General features: G+C 42.6%; 1 long non-coding RNA gene across 1 annotated transcript in view; it reads left to right on the forward strand.

The window, feature by feature from the left end:
• Positions 1-4,342: 4,342 nt before the first annotated feature.
• The window catches only part of LOC145411759 (uncharacterized), a 52,367-nt gene continuing 28,814 nt past the window's right edge, over positions 4,343-27,895 (forward strand). Inside the window, exon 1 of the long non-coding RNA XR_013899466.1 lies at positions 4,343-4,487. This is a non-coding gene — a long non-coding RNA (uncharacterized LOC145411759). The remainder of the gene's footprint in view (positions 4,488-27,895) is intronic.

A 27,895-nucleotide genomic window follows, 5' to 3' on the forward strand; every position in this document is an offset into this window, starting at 1 on the left:
TATTTCTTCCTTTTTCAAGTGCATCTGTTTCTTAATTTCATCAATTTCATTTTGAAAAGCAGTCTCAAGCCTGTGTACTCGCTCAACCAGTTTGTTATGAGTCTCCATTTCAACCAGTTCTTGGTAGAAATCATCGTCCTGCTTTCTACCTTTATCCCTTTTCTTTTCCAAATTTGCTTTACTAAAGTATGTGGCCATGTTGCAGTACTAAAAACACATATGGTACTTACATTCCCTGGTACTTACATGTGTGTGTTCTTTGTTAATCCCCGCAGTGCATCTAGTTTAGTCTGGTTATTCTTGTATTGTTCCAAGCATATATCCCATAGAACTACAAGTTTTCTATATTCTTCTATAAATTCTACGATTTTTTCTTGAGACCAGTTCATCTTGTTGCTTTCAACGTCGAATCCTTCCCGCGACTGGTGGGAAGGCCGGCAACATTAGGCAACAGGCTAAATCTTGTTGCATGCGTCACGTTCTACGGGCAACTTGTTGCCGCCTGTTGCATGCCACACAGTCGCATGCTACATGTTGCCTTGTGTTGAACTGGTTGGAACACACTTGGCCTATGCGACAATGTAGCATGCCACATGTTGCCAAAATGTTGCCTTGGTGGAATCGCGCCTTTACAAGGCTGACCAGGGCGACAACATAAAGTTGCAAATTGAGGTAATTTGTCGCAATTACCAATCCACTTTACTTTTTTTCTCTGAACCATATTCTTAAACATTTCCTTCCCTTGTAGAGGCATGGGAAGGAAATCCTTAGCTGAATTGGTATTAAAAAAACCCTTCCCTTCCTGAGCCACTCGAAGGGAAAGATTTTTCCTCTGGGCAGCAATTATTGGAACTTGAAGGAATTCCTTGACCCTTCTCTTCAAAAATTCCTTCATAAATTTTGTGCTTTCTGTTGTGGTTCATTGTCTTATATATATTTAAAATGTTGACAGAAGTTATTGCATAATTTTATTGATGCAGTTTATAATGCTATACTAATGTTTAAGCGCTATTTGTGTCCCATGTTGGCTGAGACAATTAGCCAGACGTAAACAGAGCAGACGACGTACTACCTCCGATATTCATCAGTCTTTTATGATCTGACACTGACAAATCTTATACATTATGGCCAGGGTCAAACGAGGATTCATTTCAAGAAACATTTTGATTGTTAACTTGCCCGAAAAAGGAAAATCTCCCGTCAAGGTCACACGTGTGGTTCGGCTCATGTCTTCCAGATGGAAAGAAACAAGTGAGCGCCGCCATGCGAGTACACGAGGCGGACGTTAACAAGTGATTCTTACACTTACTAATAACAACATTAAGCGTAATAAAATACCCGCCGCCGGACCACCCACCCCACCACCGAGCCGCTACCACACCACCACTCCAGGAGGACACAACGGTGGGGCTAGTGACCCAGGTCAAGAGGGTCACTGGGACACTACTGTCCTGAGTCCTTTTTCCCCGCAACTACCCCAACACCAGGTGACCGGAAAAAGGCAACGACCTTGCGGGCGGGACAGCCATCAACAGAATCGGGGTGGGACTGAACAGGAGTCAGTCCCAGGTAACACCGCGTCGACAGCCACTGTTACCACCCCAAGGGCAGGAGGCCCAAGGGCAGAGGCCCAAGGGCAGAGGCCCAAGGCTACGGCCAGAAGTGTACACCAGGGTAAGGGGACCCTCGGCTACGGCCTTAGTGTGCACTGGGGAGGGCGCTGCCTCTGTGCATCTCTCTCCTGCTGTTCTCTCCTACGGGAGCAACACCGCGTCAATGGCCACTGTACGTGACGGGGAAGGAGCGGCCACTGTACGCCCTTCAGTTGCTTCTCTAAGGGAAGATCAGCTACCGGCTACGGCCAAGGTACGTACCAGAGTAGACAGGCCCTTGCTACGGCCTCAGTATGTACAGGAGAGGGCACGGCCTCTGTACACCCCTCTCCTGCTTTTCCCTACTACGGGAGCAACACCGCGTCGACGGCCACTGTACGTGATGGGGAAGGAGCAGCCACTGAACGCCCTTCAGTTGCTTCTCGTAAGACGGGTAGGCTTACGGCTACGGCCAAAGTACGTACCAGGGTAAGGTGACCCGAGGCTACGGCTTTAGTACGTACCGGAAAGGACTCGGACTCTGTGTACCTTTCTCCTGCCTTTTCCTCCTGTGGGAGCCCTTTGTCACCATCCAGGAGTGTTGCCCCGGAGGTGTCGCCAGAGTGGTGGCAAGGCCCAATACCGGCCCTACCTCCTACCCCTGGGAAATCTCTGTTTCTGTCGGACACCAGACAGAGATGGTGCCGCAGCCCAACCCTGTCGGCGCCTTTCCCTACAGGCGACTGCAGTCCCAGGACTCCCAGGCCCGACCAGCAGCCTCCAGACGAGGGCAACCCAGGCTCCCTCACCCCATGGAGCCAGAGGTGACAGGCCCGCCTCCTCCAGCTGTTTGGCCCCAGTGCCGAGGGCCACCTCTCAGGTCGAGGCCCCCAGACCGGAGGGCCTCCCTGCACCCCACCAACGAGGCTTCAATACGAGGGCCTCCTCTCAGGTCGAGGCCCCCAGACAGGAGGGCCTCCCTGCACCTCACTGACGACCCGGACCCGGGCAGTGACTCCCCGCGGGCAGTGTATTGCCCCTTGCAGGCAGGCTCCCCCTAGGGCCTTCTCACACCCGTACTTCAGAGTGATCTCTACTCAGGATACACGGGTAAATAGTGACGCCCCCTTGTACCGAGAACAAACCAGGGGAAATAACAGTGAACAGTGACCAAGTGAAGTCCAGTGTAAAGCTAGTGACAGTTACTATTAGTCTATAAGAACCTGATACCCGGCAGAACAGAAAATAACTTGAACCCTAAGTAAGAGAACTGATAGTGATTGTGTGAGTCCTAAATAAAAGAACTTTCAGTAACTGAACGGCGACTAGGGCGCACGGGCGAATCAAAAGTCTGTGTATAAGTGCCGCCGCGACTAAGTGACTACATCAAGTGTCGCGATTCGTACCCTGTCTAATTATAGTAGTATTCACCCCGAGGACTCTTAATCTTGTTCATTCCCCTTACATCCAATTAAATATATATTCTGCCTAAAGATGAAATACGGGTATCACTACATATAGCTATAATAATAGCATAAGTGTACATGCATTATACTGTGTGTGAAGTGTAACTGTGCATTGTGGTGTCAAAGGCTAACTCTGTGTTCCTGTCTCCTGTATATCAAATATCACTCTGTGTTATATTGTAACGGTGTAGAATTAAGGCAATAGATGTGTTAAGGTATACTGCCTGTTTTTTTTTTATGTCCTGTTCCTTTGTGGGTGCTTTACTTCCGGTCCGGGAAGAGGACCCCGCTCAGTCGCTGGTGTTCTTAGGACGAGAAGTCGACCTAAAAACACTCAGCATAACACGTAATAATATTCCTCGAATATAATTTATCATCAAAATATTGTCTTGAGGCGTGAACACCGCTGCGGTGTTGGCCAGAATGGCATTTATGACTGAATACAAACCAACAGTATAGATGTGGTGGCGACCTCCCACATCTCAAATGTGCTGTGCTTTCATTATCCAGCACGAGATATGCGTGTTTTGATGTATTAGTTTATAAATTTAACGCTCTTCTATATCAAATAACAGCAAGATTGGTCATTTTAGTTTAACGGGCGACGCTGCTCCCCTTTCTCCCGCCCGTAGCGAGTTACGGGACCGCAACTGCGTTAGAGCATGGATACACTGAACATTTTTCCTTCCCTTCCAAGGAAATCTTTAAGCATATTGAAGGGAAAGAAAAATCATTCAAAGGGAAGGAAAAGTTTAGGGAAGGAATTATTTTTAAGAATATGGCTGGTGACGAAGATGCGCGGAGACGCCGGAGGCAAAACGATTTTCTCACGCGACCTCGGCCCGATTAACGCTCGGGTGTTTCCACCCGAGTGTTCTAATAATGGCCCGGTCACAGGCCTCAGAAACACCACGAAGAAAACCAAATCATTCTCGGGAACTATCACACAACCTCGGGTGTGCAGTCCGAGGCGACTGAGAGAAGGGCAACATAGACAGCATTTGTATGTCCTAAGGGGCAACATTCCTGATATGAAGCAATATTGTCGCCCTCTTTCTGAACGGATTTATTATTATAAAGTAATGGGTATCGGTTTTTTTTAAATTAAAATATTAATATATTTAATTATACGTTCAAAATTATTACCAGGGCGTTTAGGAATAAGCAGAACTTGCCAGGTACTGATATCTCATTTTTAAATTAGTGGACGGAGTAGAAAGATGGCGGAGTCAGCATCAGTGATATGTGGCTGTTGTCAGTAGTGTGGCGTCAGCTGTCTGCAAGCGTCATATCATTGGTGAGGTGTATCAAGGCCTAAAGAATAATCTTTAGGCCTTGAGGTGTACCGTGTAACTACATCAGTTCCCTGAGAGGTCGATCGTGTGGAGGGGGCGTAACGCTCATATTCAAGGAAAGACGGATACCACTAGTAAGTTACTGTTATGGATGTCAGATATGCTGAATTAGAAATATTTACAGTATTAGAATCAGGTTTGTTTTAATATTCCATTCCCTTTCAATGAGTTTTTGAGCTATTGTCAGTTATTGTGTGTGTTTTAGTAATTATCCAAAACGGCTTTTCATTGTTATGAGGAGAGCAGAAACTGTTGGAATCAATTTGGAAACTATTTTACAATGTGGATTATGAAAAGCTCATTTTTTTTTTTTTTTTACACAATCGTCATGAGTACTATCCCAGCACACAGACTTCATGAGTACCAGTACATCACTATACAAACTTCGGTAAATTTTTACAAGTTGCCAATACACCCCTTAGGTTGTTTTCTGGTTTTTTTTTTGTGGGATTTGAGTGATTTTGACTTTGTTTTGTTGGAAATGCTTCATTTTGCCTCTTTTTCCAATTATCAACTTTGACTGGATAAGGAGGTGAAGTGAAGCATTTTCGATAGGAAATCTATCTATCTATCTATTGCCAGACACCATAATCAGGCAAAAACCACTGAAATTGCATCAGAAACCACCAGAAAATTATACTGCACAACCAGGTTACCTAACCAAACAGACCTAACCTAACTGACAGAAAACAAAGGCAAATATCTCTCAAATTATATAAAAAGAAAACAAAGGCAAAAATCTCCCAAATTACATAAAAAACCACCAGAAAAATATAGTACACAACCAGTTAACCTAACCAAACATATCTAACCCAACCTAACCTAACCGACAGAAAACGAAGGCAAATATCATGCATTGCATCAAAAACCACCAGAAATATATACTGCACAACCAGTTAACGTAACCAAACAGAGGTAACCTAACCGACAGAAAATGAAGGCAAAAATCACTCAAATTGCATAAAAAACCAGTTGAAAAATATACTGCACAACTGGTTAACTTAACCAAACAGACCTAACCTACCTAACCTAACCTGCTGCAGGGGAATGCTTACGTTAGAGATACGATGGTCCAGGCTGTGCAGTATATATTTCTGGTAGTTTTTGATGAGATTTGGATGATTTTGACCTCCATTTTTGTCGGAAATGCTTAATTCTGACTTTTTTCCAATCATGAACTTTGACTGGATGAGAAGCTGAAATGAAGCATTTTTTACAGAAAACGAAGGGAAAAATCACACAAATCACTTCAAGAACCACCGTCTGGAAATGCTTAATAATGTGTAAATAATCAGTAGCACACCTGGTGCACAGATCACATCCTACTTCGTTGGAAGCCATAACGAGAAGGATTTGAATTTTCTGCCCTGAATGAATCAAAGTGCGGTTCAAATTGATTGGTAGAATACCATCACGTGACCAAAAGTATGCCTATGAGTGGCAGAAACAGACCTAGAAGACGCATGGGAAGTAGATGGAAGGAGACACACACGTATGAATGCACGCATTATTTTTACATGGACTGGCAGTCAAGATCCAAGGTATGGTGTTTTGGGACATTTTTATTAAATTCAATGTCTGCATAATTATTGATTTGTGAATGGGGTTATGGGGGTTTATTAGCATTCCGAGGTATTATACTATGCGTTTATGGTGGTAATATACCTGAATTGCATATTGGCAACTTGTAATATAATACCCAAACTTCATCAGTATATTAGTAATATGTGCAAATTCATTATAAAGCACAAAGATGAAAGTAAAGGAATCCACATATTTTCAAAATCTGGCAAATCAAGTTGGCTTTTCAGGAAGTAAAATGAAAGGAAATTGTATGTTTTATAATTATAAAGGTTATTTGTCCTCTCCAAATAGGTTTGGCTTGTATTATACCCATAAATGACAAGTTTTTTTTTTTTTTTTTTTTTTTTTTAGAAAATACTTTACCCTTGTTTCTATTTTTTGTTAATGGTTCAAATGAGATTTCCATTTCAATTTTTTTAATGGTGCTTTTAATTGGAAATACCTTGCCATTTTCAACCCCCTCCCCTCTCCCACAGCAAAAAAACAAAAATGGATTTCTGACTAAGATGACAATTTAAAAAGTGATCAAAAGGAAACTCACAAGAAAAAAAGAAAAAAAAAGAGAGAGAAAAAGAGCTTAAAAGAAGGCCATAGCAAAACCAGGTACCGGTACCTGACAGGGGGAGACAACGCCCTTCAGACTCCCTCGTGACATTAACCATCCAGTCTGCCATTAACCCTAACCTTGAAAGCCATTTAAGCTACCCACCTCCCTTAGAAAGCCACATCTATATCTGAGTATTCTTCCTATTTGTCTTCATCAGATTCGGCAGGGATAGGGACACCTGCATCCTGGCATGCACATGGTTTTGGGGATTATTGCACCACTGATATGTCCAGCCGGCATCATACCAACACATTGTATCATTCATAGAATGCTTCAGTTCACTAGTTATAGCCCTGCGATTGTGAAAAATCTTGAGTCTTGTCACATCATTTCAATAACACTGCCAGACTATGTTTCATTGCATAGGTGCACAGTCTCAACACAGCAGTGACATACAGGTACCGGTATTTTAAAAGACACGCTTGCCATCACAGGCAAAGGGAGTTGCACCCAGCTTGCCTGAGAGGTGGGGGGACAGGGTGGCTCAGTGGTAGAGTGCCTGACTCAAGACCGAAGAGAGTTCGCACCCAACCAGGGTGGCTGCTCTGCAGGGAGAGGTAGCACGTTCCTGTCACCTAGCAGGGCTATATATTTGATCTATGACGGGTCTAGCTCGGGGAATTCATTTTCCCATACAAAAAATTAAGAAAATAATTCGCCAAGGGAGAGTCAGATCATCACTGATTGGCTACAGAATTAGTCATGCTTCTCTCATTGGTTCATTCAGGAATGACTGATCTATGTTATGGTAGGAAATACCATAGCTATCTGTCTATCTGTATACCTAGGCTGCTTCCCCCGAGGAAAGGGAGGTAGCCAAGTCAGGACGACACACTCTCAATTTACTCATTCACTTAAACACGTTCATTTGCATCTTAGCCCCAAGAGGGAGAAGGGACAGATCCTCACCGCACCACACTGCACAAGGGTCAACTGCACAGTGCAATCAGTGACCTCCACAGCAGGGCCTGACAGCAGAACTGGTTTACCCCTACCACATCATAATGGACCCATCCCTGTACCCGCACCTGAACTGATCAGCTGATCAGACAAAATGCTGGAGAATATCCCCCAGGGCTGCATCATCACCTGTTCATTCACAACTTTTCTCCATTACTATCACGCACAGCCACTCTTCCTTGCTCAACAGACATCCCTCTCGCATCCAACGCTCTCTTCACATTGTCCATCCATCCTATTATTAGTCTTCCTCTCAGCCATACACCTCTTACCTCAGACCTAGTTATCTTTTTCACCAGTCGCTCATCCATTCTCTCCATATGCCCAAACCATTGCAACACCCTCTGCTCAGCTCGATCAGCCATCTCCTGAACAACTTCAGTTCTCCTTTGCACTTCATCATTTCTCATTTGATTCATATGCATCACTCCACACATACTCCTCAGACACCTCATCTCCATTACATTCAAACTTTTCCCCTGTGCTACACCCATATTCCATGTTTCAGCCCCATACAACGCAGTTGGTACCACAACACCCTCATACAGCCTTCTCTTTACATCCATTCTAAACGAATGACGTCTAAACACTTTTTCCATTCTTCCCACCACCTTTCCTACTTCGTTCATTCTAAACTTCACTTCTGCATCTATTCTTCCATCCACAGCAACATGTGACCCTAAATATTTTAAACACTCTACCTCCTCAAGCAACTCACCATTCAAAACTATATTCATCCTCCTACCATCTACCAACCTCGTACGCTTCATCACTCTATTCTTATTCTCATTTACTTTCAATTTCCTCCTTTCACACACTCTCCCAAACTCCTCTACCAACTGCCTCAGTCTCTCCTCTGAATCAGCCACCAGTGCAGTATCATCCGCAAACAGCAGCTGCTTCAGATTCCACTCTCTACTATCAACATTCACCAGACTCAGACCTCTACCTAACACTCTTGCATTCACCTCCCTTACAGCACTATCCATATAAATATTAAACAACCAAGGTGACATCACACATCCCTGCTGCAGCCCCACCATCACGGGAAACCAGTCACTCACAGTGTTTCCAGCTGTTACACATGCTCTGCTATTTACATAAAAACTTTTCACTTCTTTTATTAACTTACCATCAAGTCTATACAATCTTAAAAGAGTCCATAAAGCCTCCCTATCATTTCTATCATATGCTTTCTCAAAATCCCTGAACACCCAAAACACATCCTTACCTTTCACTAAATACTTTTCACACACCTGTCTGACAGCAAACACCTGATCTATGCATCCCCTCCCTCTCCTAAAGCCACGCTACTCATCACCAACCACTCCCTCTGTATCCTCTCTTACTCTCTTAATTAACACTCTGCCATACACCTTACAACACTCAACAAACTTATACCTCTAAAGCTAGTGCTTTCGTACCTATCACCCTTACCTTTATACATCGGAACCACACAAGCACTTGCCCAGTCAACTGGCACCATACCCTGCACAAAGCACACATTCAACAATCTTACTAATCAGTCAACAATAGTTGCTTCACCACCTTTCAGGCATTCCACAGCACATCCATCCATACCTGCAGCTTTCCCTGTTTTCATCTCCTTTACTGCCTCTTGCATTTCCTCCATCGTGATCAAAAAATCATTCAGCTCTCCCAACACATTTATTCCGTGCACCCTTCCATCTGCCACAATCTCAGCCCCCCTTTCTTCCACTACATTTAACAGTCTTTCAAAATACTCCATCCATCTCTTCCGTACTGATCCATCTCAGTTAACGTCCTTCTATCCTCTGCTTTTACTTGCTCTTCCTTCCCAGACTCTCCCTTTCGTACTCTTTTCACCACCTTCCAAAACATTCTTATTCTGTTGAAAATTCTGTGAACCGCTTACCCCACCTTTCATCTGCTGCCACTTTAGCATCACACACAGCCCTTCTCGCCCTATTCCTCTTTTCCTTATACCTCTCATATGACACCTCATCCTTCCTCTGCAGCCACACTTCATATGCACATCTCAGCCACAGCCATACTCACTTCCTCACACCATCATTCACTTCCCTTTCTTACACCACCACACACCTCTTCTGCATGCCCCACCACAGCACTCTTAACTCCTTAACCGCGGGGCATCACTTTCGTGACGCTTGGGAGCAAGGGATCATACCGCGGGGCGTCGCTTTTGTGATTCTGTGTTATTTTGAATTCACCCGGGCTTCCAAGTGGGGGCTTGTATCATCTATCAGTACTGCCAATGCCCAACACTAGTCAGCACTCCTAATCTCATCTGTACTCCCATCCATTGTTGACAATTTAGCCATTTCTCCCCGTTCTTGACTCCCCTCCCTACCCCCCCTCCATTACCCTATCCTCTCGCCTGCCTGGCCGTGCTACGCTAAGTAAATCTTCCCTGGAATTTTTCACTGATTTCATCCATTGAAATAAGCCCTATGCCCTATTGTTATACCAAATAATATAACAAGAAAGAAATAAGGTAAGTGAGAGTGCCATACACCGGGAATTGGCTAATTATCACCTGACAACACTTCACGTGCACTCGTTCGCTAATTTTCGCTATTTCCCCTTGAAATATGCCGTATAATCTATTTTCGTAATAAATATACATATAAGGAGGGAAGGGAGAAGCCTAAGTGATATTTACATTCACCTGGAACTACCTAATTTATAATGTATTGTCTAGATTTCCTGCCAATTATTTCATTGCTATAAATAGCCGTGTCAAGAGGCTAAACGTTGGCAGTGCTGATTTCCCTAGGTAGGTCTCCACCCCAGCCCACCCTTATCAGTTCACTCTCATCTTCCAGTGTGGGGGTACGTCTGTTCGCTCTTGCTAGCTTCAGGGCCTTTCCACTCCCATGCAAAGGGCCCTGTGACCTTTACCCCCTACTAAACCTCGTGTAGAAAGAGGTAAAGGGCTGACAATTGATAAAAGAGTGACTACGATCTTTCTATTGAGTAAAACAGTGCAAGTGGAATTGTAAATAATGTGTAAATAAAGTGTAAACAGCAAGTGAAAGTAATGAATGTAAATATACGTGAACAGTGGAAAATAGTTTTATAAGTTACTTCAAGTGACAGTGCATAACACAGTGTAAATAAAATAGGAATGTAAATAACGTAAATAAAATAGAGAACGTAAATAGAAATGTAAATGAGTAGTATTATAAGAATACGAGTATATACCCCAGGAGTAATGAAAGTGAAAGTTTCACGCTAGCATGTCTGAATACTATGAGTTATGAGAGGGAAATTGAAAGTGACATTCACTCTCAATGCTAGTATACAGGACGAGAAAGTGAATGCTACGTATTTTACTGAAAGAAATTGAATCCCTACAGTGACAATAAACTAATACTACTGAAGGAAACTTATGGATAAAGACTGTAGATATATATAAGTGTTATATAGTAATAGAAATATAAAGTGTGAGGGGTTTTATGAATAATAAATGACAGAGTACCAAGAGCGAACTAGCGCAAGTGCGACGGTCAGACGCGCTCATAATTTTCATTGCTTTCACAGTTGTTGTTTTTTTGGAGTATGGATCCCAAACTACTTGAAAATCATAGAGTAGTGTTTATAGTGTTAATATCTGGCTGTGGTAATCATATTACGGGTTGTTGGGAAGGGTAAAGTGGAGACTTCGTTACCTAACTTCAGAGGTCTCCACAAGTTTTACGGTAACCGACGAAGGCTCAGCAAACATTCCGGAAGAAAGCTGAAGGTATGTGCCATAAGCATATATAATTTTAATATTCTAGGACTAATAACTGATTTTTGGCAAAAATTTTTTGAGAGTGTGTCAGAGCCCGAATAACCCCGCGGCACACGCAAAACATTGGTAAACATGCCCGCGGTGTAGGGGTTAAACAACTGCCATTCCTCCTCCACAATGTCATTCTCCTGATCTTTCACTGTGTTCCACTTATCTTTCAATTTGTCCTGATACTCTATCATTTTCTCTCTTTTATCCAACTCACTCACTTTCAAAACCTCCTTGCCACACCTAACTCTCCTAGCTCTCACCGATCTCTTACCTACTCTCAACTTTCCCTCCACCAGGTAGTGGTCAGACATACCTCCACCCTCCCCTCTCATAACTCTTGCATCCAGCAATCTTCGTATTACATTCCTGGACACAACCACATAGTCCATCAATGTTCTGTCAGCAACCTTTCCACCCTCCTGTCTCACCCATGTACAGTATGCTTATAAATATCTTTCTTCTCAAACAAGGTACTCCAGTCATCATCTCTTGCTCAGCACACATCCCTGTCATTCATTCTCCTTTTTCATTTCTTCCAGGCACACCCTGCATAACAACTACACCTTCGATTGCTACATTTCCCACTCTAGCATTCAGATCTCCCATCATTACCACATTCACATTCACTCCAAAACTCTGCATACACTCATCAACATCATTCCAGGAAGACTCCCTCTCTTCTTCATCCCCTTCACTACCAGGCCTATAGGCACTCACAAATATCCACAACTCACATTCAAATTTCGCTTTCTCCCACATCACTCGCGATGACATCTCCTTCCATTAAATCACACACTGCTGTACTTCCAGGATCACTAACAAGGCCACACCTCTTGCCCTTCCCCTACCAACACCTGACAGTCTTCCATTCACAGTTCCAAACTTAGACTCACCTTTCCCTTTCATCTTTGTTTCACTCTGAGCTAACACATCCAACTTTCTTCTCACAAACTTTCTCTCAGTGTCCTCCCTTGTAGCATCAATTGTACTAGATTCATGCACATTCATAGACCCAATCATCAGGGTACTGGGATAACTCAGTCTCCCATCCCTTTCTATGGCCTTTCTTTTTTTTGGGAAAAAAAAGCCAAGAATATTGGTAGTTGGCATCATGTTCACAAATCACTCTACCTCTTGCAAGATACAGATTCCTGTGCCATAGTTGTACATGGCAAGGAATTTATTTCACTATGAGGGACTTTCAGATTGCCGTCTGCTACCTAGCTGGTGAGCCCTACCTCATTCCTTGACTTGGAAAAGTAACATAACTGTTGTGACTATTCTGTTTGCCTGGATAAACAAACGAGGGTTAGCAGAGCCATAGACCATCAACCCCTAGGCACCAGGCATGGGTAGATCTATCCACGTCCCAGAACCGGGTTATATTCAGGAAAATCGATTTTCACCCAAATATTCTTCTTTCATTACAAATCAATCACAAATGACAAAAACACATAGAAAGCACGTACTTACCCACTGTTGGTGATTTGGAGATGGTGGTGTGGTGTGAGGGAGCTGGTGTGTGTCGGCTGGGCTGAGTGTGTTCAAGGTGGCGGTGGTGGTGAAGGGATGAGGGATTATTACGCGCCAAAATAAGTGTTGAGTGTGTCTTTGTTTCTCTCACTAATTCACAATGCCGTATGAACACAACATCACAACTAAAATATCAAAAAAACACAAGAAAGTAACTAATAAATATCGGTTTATTTATGTTTTCCATGAAATTTATTTTCTAACAAACTTATGTTCAGGTATTCACAATTATTTACACACTATTTACACATTATTTCACTGTTTTTAGTACTTCTTGACAGTGTGATACTCCCTGAAGGCCCGCTATGGTCAGTACAAGTGTACTCAAGCACCCATACACTCTCCCCCACACCCCTTAGGGGCCCAGGGCCCCCTAGTAGCCCTCCCCACCACCCCACCCAACCCCACCCCACCCCTCCTGACCCCTACTCCTACCCCGAACCAATATCAGCTGGTTCCAAGGCCACACTCTCCCTATGCTGGCCTCCCACCACCCTCCACCACAGCCCTCCTCCCTGCTGGGCTGCCCTCCCACCCCTCCCCCTCCCCCGGCCAGCCAGCATGACCCTGCACACCAGTCATGCCAGGACAATACTCTAAGTCCATATGGTGTGCTGCAGAGTACAAACATGCCCGTGAAAAATTAAAACGTCATATGACATGGACTGTAGGCCCCTACTAACATGTCATATGATGTGGGGTTAATGTCACTAAAATACTCATTGAAAAAAATATATCACACCCACGAATGTAATACGTTTGACTGGTTATTTTGCATATGCATACAGTGGGCTTCCATCCGGCAGTCCCTTACGCAGAGTCATTTCATTATATGACTAATGAGTTCACTGGAATTGGCTCTCATATCTACATTCGTATTGTCTTTTTGAGTAAGAATAATGCTTTCTTGAAGCTTGTCATTGCCTTCGTTTTCTGATATTTAATATTTGCCAAGTACCACCGCTTGGCATTTGTTTCCTCACGCCATAGGCGACCGTCCCTATGTCGAGATGAAACATAACTTTCTTTTCGCTTGTTCTCGGTGCAGGCTGATTTGCTTACTGTTCAGTTACTAGACCATTGTGGCAATCAACCAAGGTTTTGAAGTCTAATATTTGTTTGATTCATATGATGCTCCATGAGTTATACAGTGAGGGGGAAAAAAAGACTTTTACAAGTAGCCTAGAGCATGTACTGCCAAATGAGCTTGATTAAACTACAGTGGAAGCTCGATTATCCAGGCTCGGATTATCCAGCTTTCGGTATATCCGGGCCGTGACCCAATGGTTCAGTGGTATAGTAATTCATAGAATTATCCGTACGATAGCTCCGGTTTAAACAGGAAGCATCCAGTTTCTGGGGAGAGAGGCATGGATAAACCAGAGAGAGTCTTGCTCACCCTGCCCCCACCCACACCTCCTGCTCACAACTCGATCACAAGGGTGGTAGGATGGAGTTTGGTGAGGCAACTGTTACTCCTGACGTAGCCTAACCTTGCTTAACTACTTAATAATTTAACCTAACCTGACCTAACCTGGGCTCCAGTTGGGAAATTGGGAAACTAAATCCACTTTTGTGTACGATGAGTTTCATCCATTATGCCCGAAGCAATCGTAGGTACGGCTTAAAGAACGTGATAAAAGAGAAAATCTTTCAGCAAGAGAAGGTAATTTACTACCCTCAAAATAGAAAAACACAGAAAACAAACTGGAGGAATATGAAGTGAATTGGTGAGGTCTTTAGGCTGTATGCTTAGACGAAAAGTAACGGGTTTCCTAGTTTTAGGGAACGAAATGAAACAAGAATGTCTGCTAATCAGAAAAAAAAAAAAATATATTTATCATGTGTTCTCGTAAGTTAGCATTGAGTTCTGCATTTTTCGTTAGGTATCGCGCCTCCCAACACATTTCGGACCAACAGAGCATTGTTATTTCTTCCTCTTACATTTACTCTTCACTCTTTTGTTCGTTCTTAAGTGTACTGTATGTGTGAAAGAGAGAATTAATACAAACAATAATGCATTCCATTAACCCCATCATAGCTGTCAGCCTCGAACAATGCTTTACTGTACCGGTGTCAGGGATGTTGGGTTAGGGAGAGCTATAAAAAACTGCGAACAATTATGGGAAGGGAACGAAGGTCACTGGTATGTTTTCACGACCCTCCTCTACCATCTCAATCAGTCAGGCGGCCTGCCACTTCATCTCAGATGTTTTCGCCGATATATTTAAATGCTAATGTAACATGCACCTTAATTATGAGTAAGTTTCTTCCAATATGCCGGAAACAAACGTAGGTAAGGCTTAAGGAACGTTATGATAATAAGAAAACAAACTAGAAAAATACAAAAACAAACTAGAGAATATGAATTGAATTGGTAAGGTTATTACGCTGTATGCTTGGACGAAAATTTAAGAGTTTCACAATTATAGGGGACGAAATGGAACAATTATGTTTACTAATAAAAAAAATACTTTCATCTCACGTGTTCTCGTAAGGTGGCATTCAGTTCCACATTCATTGTTCGATGTCGCTTCCCAACACATTTCGGACCGACAGAGCATACAGTTATTTCTGCTCCTTACAGTTAAGTGTACATTTATTGCACATTCTTTTGTTCGTTCGTGTATGTGTGAAAGAGAGAGTATTGATACAAACAATAATGTATTCCATTAACCCCTTATGGCTGTTAGCCTTGAACAATGCTTTACTGTACCGGTGTCAGTAACGTTAAGTTAGGGAGAGCCATAAAAACTGCGAACAATTATGGGAAGGGAACCAAGGTCACTGGTATGTTTTTACGACCCTACTCTACAATCCCAAACAGCTCGGCGGTCCTTTCATCCCAGATGTTTTCGCCGATATGTTTAAATGCTAAAGTAACATGCACCCTAACTTTATGTTTAAATTCTAATGTAACATGCCCCCTAATTTTCTTTCACGAATCATAACAAATCACAAGATGGGTTTAGGGAGGAGGGGAAAAAGCCAGGTGTACCAGACGAGTCTTTTCACATCTGTAAGAAAAAGAAACTGACTTCATAACTTTGAAAAAATGGTTTCAAGGTCTGCCACGGGAGTACACAAATTTCTGAACTCACGAACATTGAGTATTTGAGGGGGGTAAACATATGCTTTGCTGTAAGCAGTAAAAGCACCTTACCAAATCAGTTCATCCTGATAGTCTGTTATATTTTTCTGATTATTTCTGGGTTGGTAAATAAACATTTCTTGTTAAATCTTTCCCCGCTGTTTTTATCTGTTCTGGTGTGACGACTCTTTGATTCGTTAACGTAATGGCAGAAGACACTGTTCTAATCTAAGTGTTTAAACCTGGCCTAACCTAGCTTAACTGCACCTAATAATGTAACCTAACCTAATCTTCAGTTGGGAAGTTGGGAAACCAAGTCCACATTTGAGTACGATGAGTTTCGTCCATTGTGCTGGACACAATCGTAGGTACAGCTTTAGAACGTGACGATACTAACAGGGAGGAAATCTTTCAGTAAGAAAACGTGATTTACCGAACTGAATATAGTCTGAAAAATACTGAAACAAGCTGGAGGAATATACATTGAACTGGAAAGGTCTTTCTGGTACTTAAGTGTACATTTACCGGTAAATAAATCAGTCTAACAGTACAGTACTTGTGTTTCCGCCGGATTAATCGTGCTTTCGGATTAATCAGGCACCCCTTAACACCATATAGCCCGGATAATCGGGCTATCTCTGTACTTCCTTCACACTGAGGATGTAAGTCGTTTTATTCTTCTTTTCGACGATTTTGTTCAACTCTGAGTAGGCTGAACTGGATGATGATATAGCCTCCATTAACCTCCTTCAGTATGAGAGTGTTCTAAATGGTAAAGTCATCTGGTAGCAAAAATAAAACTAGTCATATCGTCAGACTGAAAAAGGCTTCTGGAACGAGGCTTACACAGAGGCTTACCTGATCTTCATTTGGTACATGTTTTATATTTATTTTACTGTCCCTTCCAAAAGTTCAAGGAACATACATGATTCTAAGTGGCACTGGAACTTCTTACGACTTCTGTCTATACATACATTAATATCCTCTTGTACAGTAATCCCTCCAATGTCCAATGTAATAGAGCCAAAGGTATGTCCGGATAGTGATCCTGTCCGGATATTGGGCCCCAGCCTCCTGGACTTGTACTTATGGACCCTAACTCAGAAAAACACCTATACAACTCCCTCTGGACATGCATTGCACCTATTTAAGATCCAAATCACACCAATAAGGGACATAAAAGACTTAAATAAATGCAAAAGAACCATAAAATGAGGTTTTAGAGGTGAGTTTATACAATATTAAACATTCTGGATACTTACAGTACAACAAGTCCCTGGCTCCTGGACTGGTAGTTATGGACCCTAACCTAGCCTAACTCAGAAAAACACCTCCCTACTGCACATACGGTACATAGCACCTAAGACACTATTCACACCAATAAGGGACATAAAAGAGTGAAATGAGGTGTTAGAGGTAAGTATGGAAAATACAGTACAATATGAAACATTCTGGGTACCTACAGCAAGTCCCTGGCCATATCGATGAATAACCCGCCTCCTCTCAGACTCTGACAGTAAGAAGGAGTTCCTGAAGCACTTGCAGTACACTTTTCATGAAGTCTTCCACAGAACTTAGTAATTTGCACTCAGAATCCCATTCTCTTAACACTGCGCACTCTTGTCTTACTTGTGCTTCATTATATCGTAATGAAATAAGTGTTGCACTCTGCACTTAAAGTCTTTCCACTCATAAAACCATTTTCTAAACATAACATACTCTAGTTAATTTACATTACATTGACAGTCAATTAAATCTTTGTCTTTTCACTCAGAACTCAAATTCCTTAACACTATGCACTTTTTTTTTTTCACTGCACAACACTGTAAATTCCCGTTTGGTCTAGTGGAGAAGTTCTTGGTGTCAAATCACTGTCAGAGTCTGAGAGTAGCACATGCAAGTGACCTAGGGGCGAGTCGCTGCAGACGACTCTGAAGAGAGGCGCAAACTCATGTCGAGTGGTGACTCCACTGTGCCTGATGTGCTGGGCTGTGGCTCAGAGCATGAGGACCTGTCTTGGGGAGGCAATGGAGTGGAGCCAGTGCTGGGCACAGTGGGGGTCATGGGCCTGAAAAAGCTGTCAATGGTTGATTGATGCAAGGAACGACGATTTTGACAATTAAGGATGCGCTGCCTGAAAGCGCAAACTTCCTCCACAAGTCCCAAGGGCCCCATCTCCCTGTCGCAGTTCGGGTGCTCCAGGTAGTCCAGAACGAACTCTAGGTGTTCCCGGAGTGCACTCAGCTTGGGGATGGCTGGAGTAGTGTCACGCTGAGAGGAGTCTGCATCATCGTTGCCGTCCTTGTCGGAATCTTCAAGCCGGGTACTGACACCTGCAACTGAAGATGCAATCTCGATATCAGACAATGTCTGATACCCAGGATCGCCCTCGTCGTCATCCAACCACTAACGCACTTCGTCCACATCAACATCGTCCCCATGCGCACGTAGACGTGCATGGAAGTCATCCACATCAAAACCTAGGAAATTGTGCTCCACATCCGTTCCGAGAAGCAGACGAGACCAACCATTTTCTGTAGTCTTGACAGGGATTTCCTTCCATGCACTGGCCCAGTTGTAGATGGCAGACTTGATGTTGTAGCAGCGAAGGTTTTCCAAAGTCCGCTGGCCTCTCGTGTCCCGTCCCTCCCTGCGCTCGTCCTTGTCCTCGAGAACAACCATCACCTTGTTCAAGAACTTCTGTCGGTACAGCCTCTTCGTCGCCATGATCACTCCTTGGTCCATTGGTTGGATGAGAGCAGTAGTATTAGGTGGCAGAAACATGCACCTAATGCGCCTATTCTCAGCCACCAACTCCTTGTCGCACGGGTGGGCAGGTGCATTGTCGAGGAAAAGGAGGGCCTTTACCTGGTCGCGTGGGATTCCCAGTTTCTCCGTCTGGTAATGGATGACTTCCTTGACGAAATGGCGGTGGAACCAGTCTTTGAAAATCTGGGCTGTGAACCATGCCTTCAAGGAATGGTACCAGATGACAGGAAGGACATCCATAACTCCACGAAGACACCGAGGCTGCTTTGCACGGCTAACAATAACGGGCTTGAGCCGGTGCATGCCGTTAGCATTGGCACAACACAAAGCAGATATCCGTTGCTTGCAAAGCTTTTTTTTTTTTTTTTTTTTTTTTTTTATATGTCCGACTCTGGGCAAAGGCTTCAGGGCCTATATCTTGGGGGCAGTAGCCTATCCCAAGGCCCAGCAGTCCTCCTACACCTCCACATGTCACCACTTCGGCGCTAACACCCACCGTCCATACTGAATACATGCTAGGGCTGTCTCATACAGGACTGGTGTATTGGTATTAGCGGGGGTATTTTTACGACATGTCGGCGGGTCATCTGGTAGATCAGGAAAGTCTGCTTTTTATGAAATTCAAATCCTTAAACTATCCCCTGCCCCAGCCAGGATTCGAACCTGGGTCCATCAGGACTGCAAGCCGCCTCTCTACCGATTCAGCCACCGCCTCCCCCCAGGTACATGCTTCTCTGTCTCCCCAGGTACATGCTTCTCTGTCTCCTCGGCTAGAGTGTTTGTAGACAAAGAGCCATAGAATAAGCCAGTTTTGTCAGCGTTGTAGACTTGACCGACAGTGAGGCCCTCCCTGTCGATCAAGCCCTTCACCTTGTGCCGAAACTCCACTACTCCATTCTCGTTGGTGTCCAAAGCTTCGCCATGAGACTTACAGTTGGTAAGGCCATGTCGTAACTTGAACGCAAAGAGCCAACCTTCAGATGCCTTGAAGTCTAGGGTGTCGTGAAGCCTTGCAAACTTCTCATCAGCAGCCTTCAGCTCCGTGTCACGCACCATCACACCAGCAGCATGTTGCTGTCGATACCAAATCAACGTGGAGCGGTCAACTTCTGCATACTTGGGAGTATACATCACCTTCCTCTCCACGTTGCGTTTGCTTTTCGATGAGAAGTCAGCCGTGTACTGCATGAGTTTGTCGCGGGATCTCTTGATATCAAACATAGTAGATCGGGCCAGGTTGAATTCACGGAGGATGCGTGAGGTAGACCATCCCGCATCCACCTTGTCCAATATCTCCCTCTTCTTCTCCAGAGTCAAAACCACTCTCTTCCTTTTCTCAGGCGACGGGGCCATCATCACACACACGAAGGAGAGGCATGAGAGCAGCAGGAAAGCCTGCAGCAGGTAAGGCACCACCACAAAAGCAAGCACATGGGCAGCCATGACGACGAGCATACACACACAACAAGTGACGGGCAGTAAGTGGGAAGGATGCAGGGGCGCTCTAGTGGACGTCGGCGGAACAACGCACCAGAACACAGCTGGCCCGCATTGCGCGCTAACTTCAAATTACGGGCGGGAAATGTTGGATTTTTTTTTTATTTTTTGCGGTTTTTGGCCCATTTGGGGAATATTGGATCCTGGGATGAAAATGTCCGGTTATTGGGGATGTCCGGAAAATGGGCGTCTGGATATTACAGGGATTACTGTACATTAAATGATGCAAACTGTCGAAATTAAAATGTACATACATTTTGTTCCTTCAGTTTTCATATTTTAAACATTAAGGTGGCACCTTTTTGCAAAAGTTGGCCAGGTAACGTAATTTTGTCATAAATACAAATCCAGAGGTTGTGGCGAAGTTATAGCAATAGCTAAAGAAATAACTAGGTATTTCATTTTTCTTTTTTGTGCAGCAGTGCAAGCCATTAATTATCGCATTTAATCCCTTTAACCCTCCCGTGCATGATGATGTGATTCGCGTCCCATGGGTGTTTCTTGGCAAACGCACATTGATGCAAATCGTGTGAAAAAGCAGGAAAAAATTTGCCCAAAATTAAGTTTTCGGCCAATTTACATCAAATTTTGGTGCGTTCTAGTAGGCCAGTCTCGCATCCAAAGTAGTTACTTGGCAACACTGTGACTGCTCAGATGAGACAATGCGCAGCAGTAAACCTCAGTACCTCACGACCAGACGGGCTAAAGGGTAGCGCTGTGCCAATCGTCCCTTTAAATCCTCCATTTTCCCCCTGCTGCCCGAGGCAGAAGCCATAATTGAAAAATTGTGATTGTATAGTGTTTTTGACTATACTGTGAAGTGATTGTGTCTATGGAACATATTGTTCGTAATGCATTGGGGCCTGTTATCAGCCATTAGGCCTAGAGGCAGGAGTTGGCTTTGCTATAGCAGGGTTTGCAACTCTGCTTCATCCTGCCCATAAATGATGTGAGTATTTTACCTTTATAGTGAAGCCAATACTTGTATGAAACATATAGTGCCTGGATTAGTGAAATAACTGACCTACCTTAGCAGGCATTATGCACACCATAGAGATATGCCATTGTTGCAAAGGGAACAGGCGGTCACGTATACCATAGAGTCGGGAAGGGAATAATAGAAGAGGTTGGGATGGAATCATTGTGATAGTGTTTTATATTGCGTATGGTTTATTGTGAAATATATGTATAAAATAGTGCAACGAGTGTTCGTTGAGAAATATTGTATGCATTGCCTGACTTAGTGCAAACCTAGCGCAAGGATCAGTGACAACAAATACGCCACACAACCACAGACTTCAGTGAAAAGGTATTGTACTTGTCTCAGACAGTGCTATATTGCATATGGTTTAGTGTGAAATATACGTATAAAATAGTGCAGCGAGTGTTCACCAAGAAATATTGCATGCATTGACTGACTCAGCCCAAACCTAGCGCAAGGATCAGAGGCAACAAATACGCCACACAACCACATATATATACGTATGTCGTGCAGTGAGTGTTCGTGGAGAAATCTGTTGTGTGCATCGCATGTGTTACGCAAACGTAGCGCGAGGAGGAGAGAACATATATGCCACACACACACACACACACACACACACACATACACGGCATCGTCGGAGGAAGACGTCCTTTACCGGCGCTCCATACCAGCTCAACACGGCCAGAGGCATTACCTAAATAAGTATCTTTGAATGAGTCAAGCTCTGTACCAGGTTAGACTAAATGATTTTTCATTATTAAAAGGAAAAGAAATAATAAGTTTAAATAAGACTTGTTCAAACAACAAAGAACCACGATGCGTTGAGTCAGCTGGGTTTGTTTATACTACGGCAACACGCGGAAAGTGTAAGTACATACTCTTCATTTAGTATTACAAAATGGATACATACTTCAGTAAAACAAATTTGGAAAAGAAAAGGGATAAAAGTAAAAAGCAAAATGATGATTTCTACCAAGAACTAGTTGAAGTGGAGACTCACAATAGACTGGTTGAACGTGTACACAAACTAGAAATGGCTTTCAAAAATGAAATTGATGAAATAAAGAAGCAAATGCACTTGCAAAAGGAAGAGATAGAAAAACTGGGAAGGGAGGCCAATAAGAAAGACACAACCATCAGTGAACTAACAGTGGAATTGAATTCGCTTAGGAAGAAAGTGAGTGAAATGGGAAGTACAGTAGTTAATCACAAGAGTGTTATGGAAGAGTTAAAAATGACACAGAGACAATGAGACAAGCAAGCAGTCTTATGGACCAGAGCAGTGATATTGAGGAGAAGATAACACAGGTGAATGAAGCTGTGCAAAGCTACAAAAATGATGTAGAAACCACGTATGGTGAAATGGTGAAAGTAAAGAAAGACTTAGAAACAAGGGTGGAGGAAAAAAACATTAAAAAGGAAGTGAAAAGAATAATCCAAAACAATCCAAAGTTAGTCAGAGATTCAGTAGAAATAAATAAATCAATAGTAATCACTGGTATAGAAGAGGAAGAAATTAAAAACAAAATCACTAGAGACAAAAAGGAGATGGCAAATGTAATGAGCTTACTGAAAGAAGTATCAGAGGATATCTGTAGTAAAGACATAGAGGAACACAAAAGGTCAGGGAAATACGAGAAAAGCAAGACAAGACCCCCAAAGGTGACTTTCCAGAGTGTAAACACTGTGGAAGAGATACTAAAAAATGCAAAGAATCTTATGGAAAAAGAGGAGTTCAAAAATGTATGGATAAAAAGATGCCTAACACAAGAGGAACTGGAATTACTGAAAGAGAAAAGGGAGGAAGCAAAAACAAAAAATGAGGGAAGATCAGAAGAGGACAAGAAGAAATTTTTTTTTACAAAGTAATAGGATTGCAGGTACGAAAGTGGTACACAAACAGGATGGAAGAAAAAGGAGGAAGTTAGTAGAACCATGTCATGACAAGTATATAAACAAGATGATAAAGTTGGTGTACTCAAATGTGGATGGAATAATATCTAAATTACTAGAGATGAACGATTATGTCAGAGAAAATGAACCACAAATAATATGCCTAACTGAGACAAAATTAACACCAAGGATATCCAATGACATACTAAACTTAGAGGAATACAATATATGGAGAAGAGACAGAAACTTAAAAAAGGGAGGAGGAATTATAATATTAACTAAGAAAAATCTGAAAGTCAAGGAAATAAACCTAGATATACCATCACAAGTAGAACTGATTGCAGTAGAGATCGACACATCTGAAGGTAAAGTAATTGTAGCCAATTTGTATATGCCACCCAGATCAAACACATGGGAAAGAGACGAATATGAGGACCTGGCAGAGAGTACAATTCAGAGTATAAGATCCTTGCTACATAAAATGGAAGAGAAATCGGAAAGAATTATACTAACTGGGGATTTCAATACAAATATAAATTGGAATACCCTTGATATAAATAGCCAAGAAAGCTGTTGGGACCAAAAGCTCCTGGATCTCGTACAAGAGTTTTTCTTAACGCAACATGTGAGGGAAACCACTAGAAAAAGAGGACTTGACGTACCTTCAGTGCTAGATCTAATATTTACTAGGCAAGAAAATGACATTGATAGTTTAATATATCACCCTCCACTCGGCAAAAGCGATCATGCAGTACTAAATTATAACTTCAGGATAGCATATGACATAATAAACAGCAATGACAGTTACAAAAAGAGACTAAACTATAAAAAGGGAAATTATCAAGACCTAAAGAAGTATTTCTTAGAAGTTGATTGGGAAAATGAGCTTAGAGGACAAGATTTAAATGCTGTATATAAAAAACTTTGTGAATTTTATGAAATAGGAGTCCAGAAGTACATCCCACAGCACAAAGAAGCAGATAAGAAAATACAGAAATGGTTCAATACAGAATGTAAAAAATCAAAAGAAAGAAGAGATTTGTTGTGGAATAGATACAGAAGACACAATAGTGAAAGGGCGTATAATAATTACAAACAGGCAAGAAACGACTATACAAGAATAAGGAGGGAAGCCCAAAAACAGTTTGAGGAGGATCTATCTATCTATCTATATACCTAGGCTGCTTCCCCCAAGGAAAGGGAGGTAGCCGAGACAGGACGACTCACTCTCCATTTACTCATCCATTCAAACACATTCATTCGCATCTTAGCCCCAAAGGGGAGAACGGACAGATCCTCACCGCACCACACCGCACAAGGGTCAACTGGGCAATGCAATCAGTGACATCCGCAGCAGGGCCCGACAGCAGAACTGGTTTACCCCTGCCACATCATAACAGACCCATCCCCTTACCCGCACCTGACCTGACTAGCTGATCAGACCAAATGCGGGAGAATATCCCCTCAGGGCTGCGTCATCACTTATTCATTCACAATTTCTCTCCATTTATTTCTGTCACGCACAGCCACTCTTCCTTGCTCAACAGACATCCCTCTCGCATCCAGCGCTCTCTTCACACTGTCCATCCATCCTATTCGTGGTCTTCCTCTCAGCCTTACACCTCTCACATCAGATCTAGTTATCTTTTTCACCAATCGCTCATTATCCATTCTCTCCATATGCCCAAACCATTGCAACACCCTCTGCTCAACTCTACCAGCCATCTCCCGAACAACTCCAGTTCTCCTTCGCACTTCATCATTTCGCACCCGATCCATACGCGTCACTCCACACATACTCCTCAGACATCTCATCTCCATTACATTCAAACTTTTCCTCTCTGCTACACCCATATTCCATGTTTCAGACCCATATAATGCAGTCGGTACCACAACACCCTCATACAGCCTTCTCTTTACATCCATTCTAAGCGAAACGACATTTAAACACTTTTTTCATTCCTCCCAGCACCTTTCCTACTTCATTTATTCTAAACTTCACTTCTGCATCTATTCTTCCATCCACAGCAACATGTGACCCTAGATATTTAAAACAATCTACCTCCTCAAGCAACTCACCATTCAAAACTGTATTCATCCCCCTACCATCTATCAACCTCGTACACTTCATCACTTTACTCTTATTCTCATTTTCTTTCAATTTCCTCCTTTCACACACCCTTCCAAACTCCTCTACCAACTCTCTCAATCTCTCCTCTGAATCAGTCACCAGTGCAGTATCATCTGCAAACAGCAGCTGCCTCAGATTCCACTCTCCTCCATCAACATTTACCAGACTCAGACCTTGAGGAGGATATAATAAATAAAAGTAGTGATCAACCAAAGCTGTTTTACAGCTATATCAGAAGCAAAACCAAAGTAAAAGATATAATACAATCCATCACGGACGAGGGAATCACTAATACACAAGAGAAAGATATTTGTGAAGCACTAAATAAGAATTTCCAATTAGTTTTTACAGAAGAAAAAAATTTTGAGAGGGAATATGTGGAACACGCATGTCCACACATACTACCAGATATACAAATAGCAGAAAAAGTAATACAGGAGGAGTTAAGTAGATTAGAAAGAGGAAAAGCAAGTGGTCCTGATGAAATTTCATGTTGGGTGTTACGAGAATGTGCAAAGGAGTTAAGTAAACCATTATTTTTAATTTTTAAGAAATCCTTGAGTCAAGGGAAACTACCTGATATTTGGAAAAAAGCAAATATAGTCCCCTTATTCAAGAAAGGAAATAGACAAAATCCTCTCAACTACCGACCAGTATCACTGACCAGTGTTGTAAGCAAGGTATTAGAAAAACTTATAAGAAAAGCTTGGGTAAATCATCTAGAAGAACACAGTATGATAACAGAAAGACAGTTTGGTTTCAGAAAAGGAAAATCATGTGTTACTAATCTGTTGAGCTACTATGACAGAGTAACAAACACAATACAGGAAAGGGAAGGATGGGTGGACAGTATCTATTTAGATTTCAAGAAAGCTTTTGACACAGTACCACACCAAAGACTTTTATGGAAGCTGTACCATCAAGGAGGAATTCGAGGCAAACTGTTTTGTTGGATGCAAGACTTTCTCATAAAAAGAGAAATGAGGACAGTACTAAGAGGAAACTACTCATCATGGAAAGAAGTGACTAGTGGAGTACCACAGGGTTCGGTGCTGGCACCAATCATGTTTCTAGTGTACATAAATGATATAAACAGTAACACTGGAAATGAGAGCTATCTGAATATGTTTGCAGATGATGCAAAAATACAAAGGAGAATTACTAGCACAGACTCTTGTAGGGAGCTACAAGAAGAATTAAATAAACTTCATGAATGGAGTACTACATGGCAAATGGAATTCAATGTGGACAAGTGTCATGTAATCAAGTTTGGTAAAAGTGGAAAAAGACCTGATTGGGAGTATAAGTTAGGAAATAAAACCCTATACACATCAGAAAGAGAGAAAGACCTAGGTGTGATTATCAATAACAGACTATCTCCGGCTGACCACATCAGCGAGAAGGTACGGAACATGTATACACTGCTTGCAAATATGAGAATAGCATTCACATACATAAATGAAGACATGCTAAGAAGGATAATAACATCATTCATTAGACCAACCCTGGAATATGCATCAATAGCCTGGAGTCCTCATCTCAAAAAGCATATAGACAAGATTGAAAAAGTTCAAAGGGCCGCTACAAGATGGATACCAAGCTTAAGGGACCTAAGCTACGAAGAAAGACTAAATAAACTGAATCTACCAACACTACAGGAGAGAAGGAAAAGAGGTGACATGATAATGCTATATAAGTGCATATCAGGAAAGGAGAAAATAGGCATAAATGATTACTTAACATATGGAGAAGCATTAGCAAGAGGACACTGCAAAAAACTGCATAAGAACAGAGCAATTGATCAATGGAATGCACTACCGAATGAAATAGTGTGTGCCAAAACAATTCACAAATTTAAGGATATGTACAATAAATATGGTTTAAGACACGGGACAGTACGAGCTTGACTCATTCCTGTAAAGATACAATTAGGTAAGAATAATTAGGTAAGGTAAGAACACACACACACACACACACACACACACACACACACACACACACACACACACACACAGAGGATAGTTTGTCATGTGAAAAACACATTAACAAGACAGAGACGTATAAACTCTTGACTAACATAAGAGTAGCATTTCACTACATGGATGAGGAGATGATGAAAAAATTGATAGTGGCCATGATCTGCTCCATGTTAGAATATGCAGCAGTAGTGTTGTCCCCACACAAAAAGATATAAACAAGATTGAGAGAATACAAAGAACAGCAGCCAGGATGGTCCCCAGTCTGGCAGATCTGTCATACAGAGAGAGGCTGGAAAAGCTGGATTTGCCTTCCTTAGAGGAAAGGAGGGAGAGGGGCGACATGATTGCAGTATTCAGGATCATGATTGGAGTAGATAAAATTGACAGAGAAGATCTGTTTGGGATAAGAGAGTAACAAGAGGACATTGAATGAAAATGAAGATGCCAAGCTATCTATCTGTCTGCCTATAGCCCGACACCCTAATCCTGCAAAGGGTAGCCGCAGACAGACACCTCCAAGTCGCTCTGTCACCCACCATTTGACTGCCCTTCCCCCAACCCACTCCCCCTTCCCTCATATACCTCTCAACTCCATCCCTCCACCTCATCCTCGGTCTTCACCACCCTCTCCCTCCCTCCACGTCACCTACACACATCCTCTTAGTC

Source organism: Coenobita brevimanus, chromosome 11 (genome assembly GCF_032717465.1).
Source record: "Coenobita brevimanus isolate Jiangsu-jjx chromosome 11, ASM3271746v2, whole genome shotgun sequence".
NCBI lineage: Eukaryota > Metazoa > Arthropoda > Malacostraca > Decapoda > Coenobitidae > Coenobita > Coenobita brevimanus.